The sequence below is a fragment of the Panthera uncia genome, assembly GCF_023721935.1.
Source record: "Panthera uncia isolate 11264 chromosome E2 unlocalized genomic scaffold, Puncia_PCG_1.0 HiC_scaffold_19, whole genome shotgun sequence".
Taxonomy (NCBI): domain Eukaryota; kingdom Metazoa; phylum Chordata; class Mammalia; order Carnivora; family Felidae; genus Panthera; species Panthera uncia.
This window is the reverse complement of record NW_026057588.1, coordinates 20,077,272-20,097,746: the sequence shown is the minus strand read 5'-3', so window position 1 is coordinate 20,097,746 and position 20,475 is coordinate 20,077,272. Positions and strand designations below refer to the sequence as shown.

At 48.5% G+C, this 20,475-nt stretch overlaps 1 pseudogene; it reads right to left on the bottom strand.

Moving 5' to 3' along the window:
* Positions 1–2,255: 2,255 nt before the first annotated feature.
* Positions 2,256–2,386, bottom strand: LOC125916207 (uncharacterized; annotated as a pseudogene).
* Positions 2,387–20,475: the final 18,089 nt, after the last annotated feature.

The window sequence follows — 20,475 nt, the reverse complement described above, 5'->3', positions numbered from 1 at the left end:
CGAGACGGTGTGATTGGTGCCCTCCTTGGCCCTCACTCCCTGCCTTGTGCACACCTGAGGGTCGGGCCCTTGCATCTAATTGGACAACTGGGCTGGTGAATGTGGCCTGTCCTGCCAGCTGCCTCGTCGGCCACAGTGACAGCTGTATCACTTCCCCGATGTGAGTGGGCGCTGAGGAGCGTTGACACACGATCGACTTCCCTCTAATGTCCTTCAACCAATCTGACAGTTGTCCGGTCGGGGCTAGTCGACCTGGCGGCTGGTCCTCTCACAGAGGCATTGTGGGACAGATTTCCAGGGAAAACAGGCCGACGAGACTTCAAGCGAGGCTTTTGTTTCCTTCCCAGCCAGTGACTTGGGTGTTGAAGCAAGTCCCGAGGGCGATGGCTAGCATCGGGACCACTCCGCGGGGCCTGCAGCCACGCAGGGAACAGCGGCCACCAGCATGTGGGGGAGACTCAGCTTTGCACTGAGACTAGGTGGGTGGTCCGGCCAATGTGGGGTGTGGTTGAGAGGAAGGCAGCCTTGTCAGTTCTTCAGGTACAGGACAACACACGACATTTATTGCTCTGATTCTCAAATACCTGTTCATCATATGCGTAGAGGAAACGCTCTGTCACGGCACCCAAAGTTCAGAACCTTAAACTGTGGGCAGAAATGGCTCTGTCTTTCCTGATGACAGCCAAAGCCCTAAGGGCTTTCTCGTGCCATGACCCCGCCCTCCCCACGTCCCTGGCCAAGCGTCTAAGCGCAGGGCACCCCTCCCTCACGCTCCCCTTGGCAGGAGAGGCAATGCTAGGTTGGGGCTCAGGAAGCATGAGTGTCGTTTAAGGCTCTCTCATTATTTAGAAGTGTGACCAGAGCTATCTCGTGGCCTTGAAGAGTCCAGCATCCTTCAGGGTGCCTTCATCATTCTTTTCTCTGGCTCTAACATTCTCCAGATGTCAGTGAGCAGGAGGCGAGGAGAGGAGCAAACCCCAGCTTGAGACGACGTGGCCAGGCCATCAGAGTTTCTCAGGGATCGAAGCTATTTTTTTGCCTGTAAGTGACAGAAATCCAATTCAAATGAGGGTAAGAAAGGAAAGGGTGGTATATACGAACATTAGCATATCTCAGTGAACTAGATCCAAGATCTAGATCTAGATCTAGAACACTAGAATCCAACTGGCCTTCAAGAATAACTGGAACCAGAGCTTCCACCTCTATTAAGATCCTCTGTCTCTCTCTGCTCCCATCTCTGCAGGTCCCTTCCTAGTGCCCCTTCCTGTTTTTGCCAGTTAACTTTTCCCTGTAGTCAAAACACAACACATCACCAGCAGTTTCTAAATTGTACAGCCTAACAACTAATCTTATTTCTAAGATTCTCAAAGAAGCATCTGATTGGCCCAGCTTGGTCATGTGTCCCTCCCTGAACCAATAAACTGTGGCCAGGGTATGCATCCCATGGGCCTGTCGTGGCAGCTTCCGTGGGCAGCATAAGAGTTCAGGGGATCCCGGAAGGGGAAAGTACTGGTCAGAGGAAGTCATAGCTGAACACTGATAGGTGACTTCTGTAAGAGGGAACCATGTAAGAAAGTACACTGATGGGGCGCCTGGGAGGCTCTGTAGGTTGAGCCTCCAATTCCTGATGTCAGCTCAGGTCATGATACCAGGGTCATGGGATCGAGTCCCAAATTGGGATCTATGCTGAGCGTGAAGGTTGTTTAAGATTCTCCCTCTCTCTCTCTCTCTCTCAAAATAAAAAAAGAAAGTGCACTGAAACCCCATATCTATATCAGCATTATGCACAATAGCCAGGACATGGGAGCAACCTAAATGTCCCCTGATGGATGAATGAATAAAGCAAATGTGGTTTACATATACAATGGAATAGTACTCAGCCATAAAAAATAACAGCAAAATCCTGCCCTTTGCATCAACATGGAGAGACCTTGAGGGCATTACGCTAAGTGAAATACGTCAGACAGAGAAAGGCAAATACCACACGATCTCACTTATACAGGGAATCTAAAAACAACAAAACAAAAACCAGGCTCATCGACACAGAGAGGAGCTTGGTGGCTGTCGGAGGTGGGAGCTGGGGTGGAGGGCAGGTGAAATCGATGAAGGGGGTCAAAGGGTACAGATGTCCAGTGATAAAAAAAAAAAAGAAGTCACGGGATTTGATGTGCAATGTGGTGACTACAGTTAATAATACTGTACTGTATATTTGAAAGGTGCTAAGAGTCAATCTTAAAGTCCTCAGCATTAGAAAAAAAAGGTTTTGTGACTCTGTATGGCGAGGGATGTTACAGAACCTATGGTGATTATTTCACAATATACACAAATATTAAACTGATAAGAACAGATACTACACTTGATCTTAGCCAAAAGGCCGAGAAGCGATTTATATACACAAATATCAAATCATTATCCTGTATACTGGAAACTAAGATAAGGTTACATGTGGATCATACTTCCAGAAGAAAGAAAAGAAAAGTTCACTATGGGAAGTTTCATGAGATTCCACGTAGGATTTGGTATTACTTTGAACTGGAGTTTAAGTTGTGGTTGTTTGTTGTGAGAATGGGTTCGCTTTGCTTAGACTGTGAAAAATAATTCATAAATATGGCTCTGCAAAGAAGCCAGTGACATCCCTAAAACTTCACCTGGTACCCCTGAAGAAAGAGCAGAAATGATTCTTTGGAGATCGTGAGACAAACTTGTCTCCAAACCAGCTGGGGAGGGAGCAAGAGACCAGGCAGTTCTCCCTGTGGCCTTGTGCCCTCCATTTCGCCTTCTGTTCTCCACATGGACCCGGCAATCACAGCCCCATCGAGTGACTGGGCTTGGGGCCCTGCACACCCCTAAGAATCGAGTAGAAGCCAGTCCTCTGGTCAACAATTGCTCCAAAGGGGACTCCGGGGACTCAGATGACACAGCGGAACAGCTGGCTCGGGTAGCAAATGTGACCCTAACAGGGCCCTGCAGATTCAAGACCTCATTCTGGCTGTTTCTGTATGGAGGGGAGCCCACGGAGATCCTGGGGGGGGTGGGGGCGGGCAAGTGAGTGGGGCTGATGCTCAATCAACGCAGGTGAGCCGTGATCGATGCGTAAGAAGGAAAGTCACCAGGCTCAGCCTGTGTTGAGGGTGAGCCTTGACCCCAACCCGGCATGTATTCCTGGATTTCCTCAGAGCCCCCCTAGAGAAGTGTTTGAGATGGCTTCAAACTCACAAGCTTCCCACGGAAGTCTGATTTATGAGCAATCTGTTAGATACTTGAATCAGACCCCTTATCTGAATTAATTAATCTATCCGAAGGGAAAAAGGTGTTTTCTCCTTAAATGTCACGTTTGTGTCGTATCCGTTTTCTACATGGAAGAAAGCATCTTTTGATTATAGGGAAAACTTCTCGCAGCCCGGGTGACTCAGTGCCCAAGGAAGGGTGCCCCAGCTTTGCCGATGACACACGTGGGCTAGGTATGTTCCTCATCACCAGACGCGGGTCCCCGTAGTTGTAGCTGAGCTCCGGTACGACACAGGAAAATTAAAACTACTGCTCAGGGTATGTCTTTAATGTTTCTGTGCCGGCGTGGCAGCTGACCAGCCCGCCAGAGGGGGGCTGCCGCAGGAGGGCGCGTGGCCGCTGGGGACCGTCTCCAGAACGTACCGTGTGGCACTTTCGGGGTTCGAGCCGTTGGCTGTGCATGAGACTGCTCCTACAATTAATACCCTCTCTGGCCAGCTCTCCTTCCTGTTGTGCCTCCAGGAGCTGTGTCCCCAGCTGTTGGTCCACGGCCCTCCTCTCTCCGTCCCCACCTCCCTCCTCCAGGCTCCCCCACCCTGACTGCCCCCCGCCACCCCCCCTGAATGCCAGTCTCCCGCCCGGGCAGTGTCTCCTGTCAGTCACCCTTTGAGGTGGGCCTCTCTCCACTCTCTTGACCCCAGACCCACAGACATTTCTTGGTGACAGCTTTGTGATTTCTCAGCGCTTCCCCACTGCGGTGCTCTGGGAACACGGGGCTCCGGAGGGGCCTCCGGGCGGGCGGGCGGCAGGAACTGAGAAGCCAGCCCAGGCCACTTGTCATTCAGCTGGATTCTGCCCGCCACCGGTAACTCCTAGCTAGAGGTTGGGGGTTACAGCCCCTGCTGTCCTTCTCTCCTCTCCTCTCCTCTCTTTCCTCCCGCGCCCCTGCACCCCTGCACGCATGACCAGCTCTCCATTAATCCGCCGGAGTTCAGATGGTGTGGGGGGGCCTGCCTTATCCGAGATGGAGGGGCCTCTCTTCGGCAGCTTCATTCCTACCCACCCAAATCCCCCGGGTTCAGATTCAGCGGGCATCGGCCGGGCTCTTGGTAAGTGCCTGGATCAAGGGGCAGTGGCCATGGTGGTTAAGAACACAGGTGCCAGCACCGGAGATATAACCTCAGATCTCGACTGAGCCACATGCGGGCCCTGTGACCTTGGACAAGTAACTTCATCTCCGGGTGCCTGGTCTGTAGGACAGCAATAATGCCCCCAGGCTTGCTGGAGGAACGAAACGAGCAAACACACAGAACATTGAGACAGAGCCCTGGACTGTAGCCACTGGGCCTTCCGCGGTTGTTATCATCTCCCGTCAGTACAGTTACCTGTGTTCCCTCCTCGATTTGTTACGAGGACCCAGTAAACTAATGATTTCTGCGCCCATTTGGTGTGTGACGACATGGAGGGCGGAGAAGTTCAAGTATTTTGCTCGGATATACACCGCGAATTAGCCTCAACACCCAGACTTGAATCCGGGTCCGGTGGCCAGTTCCCTTCGTTACCGCTCCACACGCGGCACATTTGCTTCCACCCATGTGCTTTGTAAATATTTGCCCGCCGTTTCATCACCTATTTTCGTTCACGTTCAAAATGCTGTAAACGTCCCATGCGCGGCCACTGCCGGAAAGGGGTGAAGATACTCTGCCACAAAGACCATCAGCCATGCACCTGCGGCACTGACCTCCCTGTGGTGGTAAGGCCCCCTAGGGATTGTTCCAGGCTGGGAGAACTCTCCCTCCCAGTTAGGGGAGCAAATCTTGGGCTTTCCTTTTGGGGGGTGGTGAAAATCCTAGAAGGCACAGCCAGCACTGGGTGTGGCTTGGAACGCTGGGGGTAAATGCCCCCCCAGGTCAGCTCAAAAGGAGTTCATGAAAATCTAAACCCACAGGGCACCCTTTACACAACTTCAGGTCTCAGGGTACGTGCCGCTTCTCCAAAGACACCGTGTCTCCCGCCCCCAGCCCGCTCGCCTGCCTACTACATTCTCCTGCACTTGCTTCCTTGCACTTGTATCATTGAAACTGGCAATTGCTACCGTTGTGTTTCCATAAGCTCCTCGAGGGCAGGGGGCTCTCTTGCCTCCCCCCCGTCCCCCAGCCCCAGAGTGCAGTTTGGGCTGAAGTTGCGCCAGTAACCATTGGTGCATGAATGACTGAAATGTGAATCCGGGCTCTACGTGTCCCACTTCCACTGTGTGGTGGGGGACAGAAATGTAATTGTGTCTTGAATCTTGCTCCCAGGAGCTTCTAATCTGCTGTTGAGTAAAGAGGCATTCCCACGGGACGGATGCGGTGGGAAAGAAGCAGGGGAAATGGGGCGGGAAGAGAAGGGGTGGAGCATTGGGAGACATGACCTGGGCCAAGGGGAGGCAGTGGCTCTGTAGATGCTGAGTACAGGCTTTGGCGACATTTTTCACTGGCTCTCCTGGTGTTTCCAGCCTCCGTAGGCATGCACAGAGTCTCTGATCTCCACTCCCCTCTCCTCGCCCCTCCCCTGCCCCTTCCCCTCTTCTCTCCCCCAGGGAGTTTCAGAATCTCTTGCCATAGACACGTGACCACAGTCCAGAGTCCTGCACTTGACGGTGAATACTGTTTTGAGCCCAGACAGCCACGTGGCTGGACCTGACGCCCTGCAGGCTGTGGACCAGTTCTGGAGTGTGGGAGCCGACAAGCCGTGACCCCCCCCCAGCCCCCCAGGATTCAATGCATGGCTTTGCATTCTTCTCTCTGGAACTGAAGGGCCTGCAGATTCTGGAAGAGGCACAATGCAGGCCCTCCTTTGTCCTTGACCTCCACCTGAGGCCCCGGGGGAGAACCTCCATTTGCAGACACAACACTTTCTGGACAGAGACACTCAACAGCTCTCCTCCCATCAGAGAGGGAGGAGAAGCTGCTTCGGCTTCCTTGGCCTGGCTGGACCACCAGATGCCCTTGCTTATTGTTTATTTTCAAAAAGCCTCAGCCGCTTGCTCTCGAAGCTTTGCCCTCCTGCCCCTGTGCTTTTGGCCCTTTCTTTGCCAAATGTAGGTTTCAAGAGGAAATTCCTGTATTAGTTTCCTGTGGCTGCCATAACAAATCGCCTCCAACCTGGTGTCTTTAAGCAACAGAAATGTATTCTCTCACAGGTCAGGAGGCCAGAAGTCTGAAATCAAGGCAGCTGTGTGGCTGTGTTCCCCGCAAAGGGTCTAGGGAGGGAGCCCTTTCCTCCCTTTCCTGCCTCTTCCGCACTGGTGGCCCAGGTATCCCTTGGCTTGTGGCTGCAACACGGGACTCTGCCTCTATCTTCACAAGGCCTTTATCTCTTCTGCCTGTATGCCTTCTCTCCCTCTGTCTTGTATAAGACGGTGTCACTGGATTTAAGACCCACTTGGATAGTGTGAGATGGCTTCATCTCGAGACCCTGAACTTAGTTCTATCTGCAAAGACCCTTTTTCCAAATAAGATCACGTCCACAGCTTCTGGGACATGGACGCATCTTTTGGGGGCCACCAATCAACCTTCTATAATTCTCTTTACGTAATTTCTTCTAAAAATATTTCCCCCGAAGCTGCCAATCAGGAACCATTTTCCGGGAGGAAAATCATGACTCAGGCTCACAAGAGCCTTCCTCACCAGAAGAACTAGGTCTCCAATTTGAATTTTAGAAATGGACACATCTGGTCAGGTCACAAGTCTATCCATGCCATCCCCTGGGACCGTCAGCCTAACCGCTAACCAGGTCCAGTTTGGTATTGAGATAGAGGGTTGGCCAAATCCGTGCTGCCTGGATTTGATAGGAATCATAATGAACGAGTTTCCGGAAGCCCTGAGTCCCCATCTCCATCACCGGTTCGCTGGGATATTATGGAAAAGTTTCTTTGCCTCTCTGAACTCGAGTCTCCCTGTCTATAAGATGAAGATTAAACAGGAACAGAGGTTGGCAAAGTACAGCCAAGGCCAAATCTAGCCCACAGGCTGTTCGTGTAAATAAAGCTTTATTGAACACAGCCATCCGTGCACATCCATTTATGATCATCTATGGCCGTTTTCAAGCTACGATGACAGAGTAGTCGTGTGAGGGACTGAGTGTCCCACAAAATCAAAAAAATATTTGCTATCTGGCTCTTTACAGACAAAACCTGCTGTCCTTGGATGAGCACAGGTCCCCGGAGGTCCCTTCCAGCTGTGTTATTCCGTGATTTCTACACGCGATGACACTTTGGAGGACTGGCCATGGAAGAGGCGGTGAGACTGGAATCATGTGCCCTCGGCCTCATAATGTCATCAGCGCTGTCCCCTCCTCCACCAGCCCCTGTGTGCACTGTGCTTCCTCGAAGGACTCCCCCCAAGATCCCACCCTCCCCTCCCCTTGGGCCTGGCCCTGTCCTGTGGGCAGGGAGGGCAGAGAGCCAGGGGACTTGCAGGTCTCTGTGAGGCCCTGAGAACTGAGGATTCTCAGTGGCCCAACGACAGCCAACTCCAGGTCTGTGGGACGGGTCCCTCCCACTCTGCCTCCGTCACTGTCCAAATTAGAACACGTACACCCTCCCGCCACCAGGCCTTACCTCCTTCATTCCCCTCCTCTTATTTGTTAAACAAATCCTCATCTGCCTTTTTAGGCTGCTCTTGAATTTTATGGCAACATATAATAAACATCTGACTGCTTTTATTTCTATTCAACTTTTATCTCGAATGTCTCTGCTGTTTCAAACCAAATATTTATAGCATCCCACAGCCGCCGCGATTGCATTCCTCACCGATACTGTCACTCCCTCCTGCTTGTGTTCACCAGCCCTTCAGAAACCCGGGGAATCTGCAGGCACCTGGTCTCTCCTGCCCCCACGGGCTTCCCAGCCTCGAGGTATGAGTCACCGGGCACCTCCAGGTTGTCCAGTCTCAGTTCAGAGTCAGGCCACCTCTAGGTGACTCAGAGCCTCCCGGTACTGGCATCCTTCCACTTGGCTCCCGGCGAGACTGGGGCAGTGGTGGGAGGGACCTCACGTGCCCGCGGGGACACCCGCCCTGTCCTTTCAGGAGCAGAGCTGGGACGTTCCTGGCCCTTTGACTGCTGTGAGGTCTCTCTTTCCCGACAGCTCAGGCCCACGTCAGTCTCTGTGGCGCACCTGTGCTTGGTGCCAGTTTTCACATGCACCCAGCGTCCCAGCGATCTTCCCTTCACTGGGGGCTCTCTGGTCCCTCCTGGCTTACTGGCCCAAAAGGCCTACCCCAGGACACCCATCCAAGCTTAGCGTCCCAAAGACAGCAGCTTACCTGGTGGAGGATGGCGCTCTGGATCTGGAGTCTGAAGGCTTTAATGGTCCTCTCCGAGCCTCGGTGTCACCATCTGTAAAATGGGCATCGTAATGTCTGCCCAGCTTGGCCCACAGGGCAGCCTTGAGGATCCTGAAAGATGACAACTCCGGGGGGCTTTGCAAGCTTCGGCTAGCCCTTGAGGAGGCGGAGAGAGGTGCTCCAGCCCACTGCGGGCCCAGGCTCAAGTCCCTCAAAGCAGCCAGCCAAATGCTGTGCCCCTTCCTTGGTTCCTTGGGCCTCAAGGACTGGAGAGGTCTCCTGGGCTGCCCTTCGTGATCCCCTCTGCCTCAACCGATGCAAACCCCTCCAGGCTTCGCACGTTGTTGTGTTGATGAATTGAGCTTGTCAGCCTGTCCCCAGGCTGCTCCCCACTCCTCAGGAGACTCAATCCAAGTGACCTTGCTGGTGGACCCTGACGCAACAGAGAGCGCCCCATAGAGAACCGGTTTCCCCTTCCTTCTCTGGCATGTCTTACACTTGGCCAAGGCTGCACCTTTCAGTTGAAGGATTACCCCCAGGGCAGCCCACATGGACCTGGGTGAGAAACTTCCATTTGGCCGTGAAAGCTTTTTATGCTTAAATCCAGTCTGAAACAAGCCATGCCCTGCAGCCACTCATCTAGAATCTCGTACTCAGAGTTGGGTGACCTTCTCAAGGTTCCCCATCTCTCATCTTCCCACGCATGAGGACATCTCTTTCTAGCATCACTAAAAAGCCATCCTCCTTCTGTACCAGGGAGTCCCAAACACCCAGACTGAGTCAATCTTTATTGAAGGTTTCACTGGTTGTATGAGCCAAGACACTTACAATTTTAAGATAAAGAAGCCCGGCGCCATCTGGTTGAAGGGGGAAAGAGATGTATTTGCTCACCTAACTAGAGAAAACCCAAGGGCCATTTAGTTTTGGGTACAACTTGATCAGGGAGCTCAAGTGATATCACCCAACATTCATGTTTTACTGACAAGACCAACGGTGGGCAAGGTGAAGGGTGCTGGGATTCTCATACGAGGCTGAACTTGGCACAAACACTTGGCAAAATTGCTGGGTGGTACCTGCTGAAACTGAGCAAATACGTATTGTGTCCAAAGCAATTCCACTGTCAGTCCTGAAGCCCATAGAAATGATGAATGCCTACGTCCACTGGAAGACATAAACAAGACTTCCATGGCAGGTTGTTTTCGTTTTCATAGCCCAAACTTAAAGACAACCCAAATGCCCATTAAAGTAGACCAGGTAAAGTAGAACACAGTCATACAAGGAAATACTATGCAAAAGAAAACATTATGAAAACAACACATACGACACGGAGGAATCTCATAGCCGAATGAGGGAAGGACCCAGGCACAAATAGCACATGCTCCGAGTGATTTTGTTTGTAGGAGGTTCAAAAATAGCAGTTATCCTTGGGCACGTTCTCCGTAGAAGGAGACACAAGGCAACCTTCTGGAGTGCTGAAGTGTTCTATATCTTAGTCTAGGTGGTGGTTCGCAGGTGTATACCTGTGTAAAATTGCATTGAGCCGCACCATTAAAATTGGTGCATGTTCCCACAAGCAAATCATACCACAATAAAAATATCTCAACAACAGTCATGAGGAAGAATAGAAGAAACCATGTTTCTCCATATCTCAGTTCTGCTTCACACTTAGTAGGCATGCCCTATGTGGCAAGGTGGCCATCCGTGGCTCCCGGCTGACACCCACCAGGTCAACAGTGCCAGTGGAAAGAAGGAGCCACTTCTCCAGTAGCCCCAGGAACGAACTTTCCTCAGCATGACCTTGGTTACATGCCCACACCCAAGGCCACCCTGTGATGAAGGCAGGGTTGGGTGGAGATGAGGGAGATGCTCTGACTGGCCAGGCTTTGGTTACAGGCCCACCCTGGAGTCAAGGCTTTGGGCCAGATATGCCCCAACCACATGGAGTAAGGTGTGGGAAGTGAGGGTTGCCAAAGGACAAATGAAGTGTGTACAGCTAACCAGAAGAGTGAATGGATGTTGATGAGGCATGTGTTCTAAGTGACGGGAGAAACATAAGGGCTGTATGTGTGTGTGTGTGTGTGTGTGTGTGTGAGTGTATGTGTGAGCTTTGCTTCATGCACCCAAACAGATGCTATCCAGAGGCTGTGCTCCAGAGTCCCTTTATGGACGAGGGACTTACTCCCCTCGCTGCTGGGAAGGTTGTTGGCTGACAGTCTTCTGTGACCAGGTTTCTTTAGCGATGGCCTTTAGGGATGGACTTGGGTGACACCATTGAGAATAAGCTTCCCTCTTTCTGCTGTGGTTACTAAGAGTGAGGAGGCATGCAGGTCCAGAGATGGGAAGAAGCCCGGATGGAGAAGAGAGTCGAGAGATGGAGAAGACTGGAAACTGATCCCTGAAAATGTTGTTTCGGTACCTATATCCAGCCGTATCTGAAGCCACACATCCACATCCGCATCCACACTTTCCACTAATCAATTCCTCTTTCCTCCCTTGAGCCAATTTGCATTAAATTTTTGTCACTTGCATATGAAAGGGCCCCAAATGCTACAGAATTTCTGAATATAAGTGATGAAAGGAACTTGGATTTGCTCCAATAATAAATATGAAATGAAATAATGTGTACCCACTGAAACCTACATAGAGGCTTACAACCCAAACCCACAATTGGGAACCATCCTCTGTAGGACAAGGACATCCGGTTACTAAGGCTCCTTGACTCTTCTGGATCCCAGCTTTCTCCAGCATTTGTCCTCATTCTAAGCCCGGTCCTTGAGCAGGCTTGCCTGGAAGATAGAGGTCAGAGGACTACAGCTCACTGCCTAGATCTACCCTGCCACCTGGTTGCGATGACCTGTGAGCTAAGAAAGGGTTTTACGTTTTTAAGCCGGTGGAAAAAAAATAAGATTAGAGTTTTCTCCTGTGTAAAATTATATTAAATTCACATTTCAGTGTCCATAAATAAAGTTTTATTGGAACACAGCCATGCTCATTTGTTTATGTATTGTCTACAGTTGCTTTCGCACTACAACAGCAAAGTCGGATCGTTGTGACAGGGACTGTATGGCCCACCAAGTCTGAAATATTTACTATCTGGACATTTACAAGAAGACTTTGCCGACCCCTGCTGAAAGCCTCTGGTGTGATCTTCACAGTTCAGTATCTAGCCTTGGCACCCCGTATCACCAACAATGAAAAGCATTTCTCTTTAAATTATTTACATATATTCCCAAGTTTTAGAGTGAGCATCTCAGGATTTGAAGGCATTTTTTTTTATCAATGTAGTGTTTCCAGGACCTCCCTCTGAGCGAAACATATATGTGTCTGTAATAAGTCTTCGTCAAATAAAAACAAAAATGATTATAAGCCAACTATATCGCAATAATAATAAAAAAAGAAAGAAAACAAAAGTTACATGTTAAATTAGGTCATCGATCATTTTAAATCAAAAGTAAAAATAATCAGGGGCGCCTGGGTGGCTCAGTCAGGTAAGTGTCCGACCTTGGTTCAGGTCGTGATCTCATAGTTTGTGAGTTCGAGCCCTGCGTCGGGATCTGTGCTGATAGCTCAGATCCTGGAGCCTGCTTCAGATTCTGTGTCTCCCTCTCCCTCTGTCCCTCCCGCATTCACTCTCTCTCTCTCTCTCTCTCAAAAAATGAATAAACATCAAAAAGGTTTTTAAAAAATTAAAATTAATCACAGAAAATGTACACTGCCTTTATCTTTTTAATGAGACCCACCTAAGTCTTCTTAGTGAAGAATTATGAGGGCATTGGAGAGTGTGAGTTCCATCATTTTTAAAAAAAAATTTTTAGTGTTTTATTTTTGAGAGAGAGAGAGAGAGAGAGAGAGAGAGACAGAATACAAGCAGGGGAGGAGCAGAGAGAGAGGGAGACACAGAATCCAAAGCAGGCTCCAGGCTCTGAGCTGTCAGCACAGAGCCTGACGCAGGGCTTGAACTCACGGACCATGAGATCATGACCTGAGCTGAAGTCAGATGCTTAACCGACTGAGCCACCCAGGTGCCCCTGTAAGTTACATCATTGAGTGACACCTGTGTTCAGACATGCTTTCCCGGGGGAGACCCATTCTTTGATTCAGAGGCTGATTCCAGAGGTAGAAGCTTGAATTTCTGTCTCAGCCTGCAAGTTACGTCATCTGTGGCTTTAGCTTCCATGGTAGTGAGAGGAGTGATAAGTGTTTACCCCCTGGGAGTTATGAAGACTAAGAAAGATAACACTTAAGTAAAAGTACTCTGAAACATTCGCTTTTATTTTTGTCCCTCACTACTTTGTAAGAAAACAATTTAAAAGGCCTTATCGTTCTTCATTTTTCTTGTAAAAGCTGTGGGAAGGTGAACTAACCCCACTGAAACAAAACAATTCACAAGTTGAGCGAATCATCAATCATCATGAATGAGGTGACTATATTCCATCGGATTTCCATCTGATAGAACTCATTTTCCAGTTTGGAAATGGGAAAAGTATGGGGTGCTCTGTGTGTGATCCATGACTCACACACTTTCCAAGTCTTGGTCCACCCCGTGGGGGTTGGGGGAGGGGATATGGACTTTCTACCACACCTTGTCATCAGAACTGCTCCCTTCAGGGTTCCCAGTTGATCTCCATGCTGTCAGTTGCAGTAACCAGTCCTTAGTCTGCACCCCACTCAATGCCTTATCAGCTTTCGATAGTGTTAAAGGTTTCCTCCTACACCCCTAGTCAGTCCTTACTTTCCTTTGTTGGTCCTTCTTTCTGTCCTCAATATCTTAATGTCAGCCATATTCCTGCATGGCACTCCCCTCGTTCCCCCTGTACACATACTCTAAACCACCTCACACTGCTTCAAAGTTTCCATGTGGCAAGGACTTCCACATCTTTGACCCCACGTCAATCTCTCCACTAAATGCCAGTTACCCTGTGACCGACTGCCTATCTGGATATCTCTTAGGCATCTCAGACTTACCATATGTAAAACTTAACTACTGTTTTCTTCTCTCAGAACCTGAGCTCAGTCTTCCCCCATCTTAGCAAATGACCTTGGGCATGGGCTTGTGGGAAATAAAAGAATTGAGGTTGATTCTAAAGTTTTTAGCCTCAGCATCTTGGTGGGTGTCCATGTGCCATGATCCTTTCTAGACCCTCTTATTAGCTGGAGGTAAGATATGGATATGGATATAAATACTCATAGGGACATAGATACAGATATACATTTATTGTCCCTCTGTCTGCTCCACAAAGAAGTGCACTCCACGAGAGCAGGGAATTTATGTCATGTCCAGAGAAGCCATAATGAACATAACAGGTTGGTACATAGTAAATACCCCCCAAATATACCTTGAAAAACTGACTGGTTGTGCAGAATAAGAATGTCCTCTGGGTCTCCAGAATGACAGGGCTTCTTGGGCCACAAAAGAAATAGAAGTGAAGACCAGAACTCAATCCACAGTGTATTTATAAGAGCATACAGTGGTAGAAAACACATCTCTGGGTGATGGCAATGTATTTACACACAGGCTCGTTTTTACTGAATTCTGAAACATATAGATGGATAATAGATAGAGGATAGATAGATACAAACATACATATGTACATACATACACACAATTGGCTAGATAGATAGATAGAGCTGGATAGATACATAGATATAACTGGATGGATGGATGGATAGATAGACGGATGGATAGATAGATAGATAGATAGATAGATAATTAGGTTGGTTCAAACAACAGATATCTAAGTGAATATTTTGATCATGTTATGCCACACTTTCTTGCTTATTTTCTAGAATTTGCTCTTCATAACTGCTTGTTTTGGGGTCAGGTAGATACATTCCAGTTACAAACTTTGCCTGGAAGTTTTGGGAAGATAGTCTTCACGATTTTTTGCCTCTGCTATCAGCAAATCCTCGGCCCTATCATGTGGCAAATTTCTGCTAGTCTCCAAGACAACGTGTGGAGCCATGTACGGTGACTTTACAAAGCTTAAAGTCAGGTGGGCATCTAGATCAGAAAGGAAAAAGTAAAATTGTCTTCATTCACAGGCAACGCGATTACCTATATAGACTATCTGATGGGAGTGCCTGGGTGGCTCAGTCAGTCAAGCATCCGACTCTTGATCTCAGCTCAGGTCTTGGTCTCAGGGTCATGAGTTCAAGCTCTGCACTGGGCTCCGCAGTGGATGTGGAGACTACTTAAAAGAAAATTGAAAAAAAAAAAGAAGAAAATCCGATGGTGTCTACAAAAATGCTAATAAGACTTAATAAGTACATTGAGCAAGTTTGCAGATTACAACAGCAATACAGAGAGTCATATTTCTATATACTAGCAGTGAACGATCATAAATTGTAATCTTTAAAATACCATTTATGATAGCATCAAAACTATGAAATACTTTGTCATAAATCTGACAAAGGACATGAAAGACGTGTACACTGACGACAAAATATTATGACAGAAATTTAAAAAGGCCTAAATAAATGGGACGATTTGGACCATGCTTGTGAATCAGAAGATTCAACATTATCAACGTCAACTCTTCCCTAATTGATTTAATGATATCTCAATCAATCAAAATCCTAGCAGGCTACTTGTAAATATTGAACAGCTGATTATAAAATTTATATAGAAATACAAAAGATCTGGAATAGCCAAAACTACTCTGGAAATGAAGAAGAAAGCTAGAATGAAAACACTACCTGACTTCAACAATTATGACAAAGTTACAGTAACTAAAATAACATGGTATTGGCATAAAGGTAGACAAATAGAGGGACAGGATAGAACTGAGGATTCAAAAAATAAACCTATGCACATAGAGACAGCTAATTTTTACAAAGGAGCAAAAATAATGTTCTGGAAGAATTTGTTTATCAACAAATGGAAGTGGGACAATTAGACAGTCATAGGCAAAAAATAATAAAAATAATTGGATCCATATCTTATTCCACATGCTGAATTAAGTCCATGGAACATGGACATTTAAAATGCAACACTAAAGGGGTGCCTGGGTGGCTCAGTTGGTTGGGCATCTGACTTCGGCTCAGGTCTTGATCTCATAGTCTGTGAGTTCGAGCCCCATGTCGGGCTCTGTGCTGACAGCTCAGAGCCTGGAGCTTGCTTCAGATTCTGTGACTCCCTCTCTCTCTGCCCCTCCCCTGTTCATGCTGTGTCTCTCTCTGTCTCAAAAATAAATAAAAACATTAAAAAATAAATAAATAAAATAAAATAAAATAAAATAAAATGCAACACTAAAAATGTCTAGAAGAAAATATAGGAGAAAATCTTTGTGATCTTGGATTACACAAAAATACCTTAGCTGTGACACCATAGTATAGTCCATAGAAGAAATTCATAACTGGGATGTCACTGTAATGAATTTCTTCTGTTTATTTTATTTTTATTTTTATTTTATTGTAGAGAGAGAGAGAATGGGTGGGGAAGAAAGGGAGAATCTTAAGCAGGCTCCACGTTCAGTGTGGCACCCAACGTGGGGCTCGATCCTATGACCCTGGGATCATGGCCTGAGCCAAAATCAAGAATCAGACACTCAACCGACCGAGTCACCCAGGTGCCCCGAATTTCTTCTCCTTAAAACACATTGTCAGGAGAATGAAAAGACAAGCCACGGACCTGTTGAACATTTTTGCAAAGCAATGTCTGATAAGAGACTTATATCCAGAATATATAAAGAACATTCAAATCGCAACAACAACAAGCAACCCAGTAAACGGGCAAAATATTTGAGAAGACGTTTCACGGAAAGAGCATCGATGACAAATAAAGCCCATGAAAAGATGCTCCACATCGTTAGTGAGTAGGGAAATGCAAATTAAAACTGTGGGATCCCACCGCACACCTTTTAGAATGGATAAAAACAAAAATGAAATTGATTATTCCAAAACTGTGGAAGAGCCGGGGATGTAAAATGTTTGACCACTTTGTAAAAACAGTTGAGCGGTCTCTGAGATAGTTAAATGTGCGTTTATGGTGTGATCCAGACTTTCTACTCCTGGGTCCTCACCAAGAGAGAAGGAAGTATCCGTCGTATAAAGACACGTACACGGATGTGCATGGCATCCTTGTCTAGAATAGCCCCAAACTACCCAAATGTCCACCAAAGATGAACAGGTAAACAATTTATGGGAAATGCATTTGCAATGGAATACTACTCAGAAGTGAATAAGAAAATATGCAACAGCATGAATGAGTCTAAAATAATTACACTGGATAGACGAAGCCACATGTTGTTTTAAAAAGGACGCACCACGTGATTCCATTCTAGAAAATGCAAGCTCATCTACAGTGACAGAAAGTGGACCTGTGGTTGCTTGGGTGGGGGATTACCCAGGGGCACGAGGCAGCCTTTGGAGGGGGTGATATGTTTGCTTTCTAGATTGTGGTCATGGCTTCACAGGTGGACACCTATGTTGAAACGTCTCAAATTGCACACTTTAAAAAGGCGCAGTTATTATAGATCAGGTATAGTTTTACCTTAATAAAGCTGTTAAAATGAAGAATCCCAGTGGGGAAAGCACTGGCTCTTCCTGGTGTGGGGAGGACAGGGCGGTTGTCAGGAAGGAGGCAGTGCGTGGGCTGGACGGGCACAGAGCAGGGTCTGTGATGCAGGCCTGAGCGTTGCATGAGTCTTGGTTCTTCCCAAGAAGGCAAGATCCGAGTCCATCTGAAAAGGATGAGCTATGAAAAGCTGGCGTGCAGGGCAGCTGAGAAGGGAAGAGGAGGCCCCAGAAAGACAAAGAAACTTACAGCAAGATTCTGAGGGAAAATGAGGTATCTTGCTCCCAGAACTTCAGGACAAGAGGACAGCTGTATGAATATTACTTTGCACAGCTCGTTTATGCCCAGAAGAGAAGGTCTTTGGGGATAAGTGGGGACAATGTTACCTGTGATCTCCAAATCTGTGACCACCTTGAGTGACCCCTAAGGCCTCTTGTTCCACCACTAGAAGGACCGCCATAAATTCATCTCTCCAGATTCCCTTTGACCATCCAACTCATCCAAGACCAGGCATGGTCAGCATCCAGCTTGAAGAGCCCCAGGGTGCAGTCACACATGCTGTGGGGTTGCTGTGGAGGGAAGACGCTCTGCTGGGCGGCCTCAGACCATTGCTTAACCTCTCTGGACCTCAGGGTCCTCACTGGCAATGTAGAGTCTACAGTATAGACTGCTCTTATTTGAACTCCTGGGCTTTGGAAGAAGGTGGGAGGAGATTGCGAAAGTGGGAGTTCTTTGGGAAAGGAAGGGGGTATTTAAGTGCAAAGGATGCTCACCAAAGCACACTGTCTCCTGCCGTGGCCAACTGCCATAGAGGTTTTGGTGCCCCCCATCCCCCCACCCCAAGTCCCCTTTGCCTAGCTGGTGGGTACGCCCATCCCTGGCTGCTACAAGGGCAGGCTGCTGAGGTTGGACACCTGTACCCATCTCTGGAGAGTCACCCTCCTCCAGACACAGAGATACCTGAGCGGCTACGCCCTTTTTGGGGAAGAGGTCTCCATCTGATGACTAACTGATGGAGGGTGACAAAAGCTTTTGTCTAAAGGCAAGACGACTCTAGGGTGCCATCCAAGATCCAGAGCTCCCGTGGGACCCAGCTGTATCTAGACTCCAGCTGGGCCCACGGCTCTGCCCTGCTTCCTCTTGGCTCTCTCCCCTGCTTCATGCACAACCTCAAGCCCTACTGAGAGCACCATTCCATAGATTCCTTGCCCCAGAGTCCTAGACTCTCTGATTCTGGCGACTTAAGCTAAGACCCCAACATTCTGAGTCTTCCTATTGGCAGTTTTAATGGTCTTGGCCATAAGCCTTCTTCCTCGGCCCCACAGCGATGTTCTCCCCATCTCTTTTCCCAGAGCCCGCCTTGAGCCCGCCTTGGAACGGCAAGTCATCTGGGGCCCGGGACCTGCCTCTCTCCTGGATGTTTTGTTCACACTCTCTTTTCAAAAAACACATTTTCAATAGCTTTAATTTAATCAAAACGTTCTTGACTGAGATCATTAAAGCCTCTGAGAGAGGCATTTAATTCTAAATTCACCATATCCACGCGTAGCAGTTGAGTAACTGAAAAATCAACTTTATGTCATAATAGTTTGTTAGAATGTTTGTTTACTCTTCATCTAAGACACACTAATTAAAAGAAGAGGCCTTCACGAGCAATCCAGTTACCAAATGGGATTGGTTAATAGATAAGGGATGGTTGGTAATTACAGGGAAGCCCAAGCCCCACCCACATGGGCGGGTTTCAGGGAGAGTCTGGGGACACCGTGCTGGGCTCCAGCCTATTCACTCGGGTTCTGTCTCCTCCTTCACTGATGTCTGTCATGAACATCTCTGAGACACGTTTATCTTTGTTGAGTCTCGTCTGCCACCAACTCTTTCTTAATTCATCCCGAAGGGATGTGATTAAGGACCCTTATGAATCTCTAGGTCACTAGGGCTGAGCTATTTCTACGTTCCCATAGACTTGGCTGGAAGCGTGTGGTTTTCACTGCTCCCAGCATTAGTTCCTCATGCAGGAAAACTGAGCTGTCCTGGGAGGTTCACCCTCTGTCAGCTCCCGGAGACCCAGCCAGCCCTCCCCGCTTCCCACCGCCCCCCTGCAGCAGACGCTCCCTTCCTGACTTGGGGGTCTTGCTGCTCACTGATAATTCAGGAACATCTCCAAACACAGACACCAGGGGGCCTGGGATGCATTCGTTAAAGTGTAAAATATCAGACCCCCTGTCCCGCCAGTGACTCCCTTCCACTGCATCTGGCCGTGTCTGCCTACATGCGTAACTGCACATGCACAAACAATTTTCTCTCTACTTCCTTTCCTCACACATTCACGGCCAGTTACCCCACTTCCTGCTCTAGTCCTCGTCTTCTCCCTTCACAGCCCTGGGGACCCGTGCCCGTCTTTACCATCAGCAACTCTAGGCCCTGCTTTCCCACCCTGGCTCAGGGCCAGGGATCCTCACCTCCCCATAGACCCTAAGATGTCAGAATGAGAAGGAATGTCACAGGCCATGTGGCCTCGTTCATTGTAAAATACGGAAACTGAGGCAGAGAGCCAGTGATGGAATTGGAAGGCTAACCCAAGGTCATTGCTCTATTTTACGTCCAGTGCACAGTGAGACGTAGAGGACTCAGACGGACTCCATCCCCGTTACTCGTCTTCATGGCCCCTATGTTTTCCTAGCTCTGGAGTGCAGACTTTTGGCCTTCTGGTAGCTAAAAGACCCATTCAAGAGGATGTCGTGAAAACACCCCATGGTTGTGTTTAATGCAAATTTGAATTGGACACCTATAAAACCCTGTGATTCAAATATGAATAGAGTCTCGCTTTTCTGTGAAATCGAAAATAACGTGAATTTCCAACGTTACACCACTACGAACACGTGAGTCTTGAACTCGGTGCGGTTCGTATGGGAGGATTTCGGGAGGGTCCTGTATATATGATCACGGAGGTGGATGAGGATCCCAGGGTCCCTTAAGGGCACAGATGGCATCATTGATTCCTGCTGTCTCCTGTCAAACTGGCACAAAGAATAGGCTCTTGGCAGCTGTTGGGTGGGGAAGGGGTACATGCGTGGACGCTCTCCACCTCGCCTCCCACGCAGGTCCTGCAATCTCAGTCCTGAGCCTCTACTGGGCCAAGGCCCGGCGAGGTCGAAGCTGGGACAGAGCAGGCCTGTGAGCACAGGAGCTCTTTTGGAGGGGCTGGGCTCTGAAGAGCAGTTGGCCTCTGTGTTAAAACAGTGAGCATGATGGATCCCCCACAGCCAGGCTGCCGAGAGGTAGGCCGGGAAAACCGGGATGGGAGCCAGAAGGAAAATCTAGCAGGCCAAGGAACTTCCCTGCTTCTACGCCTCCATTAGGGAAACTTGCCCTGTGATCTCAGCCTTTTTGGTCCAGGAAATC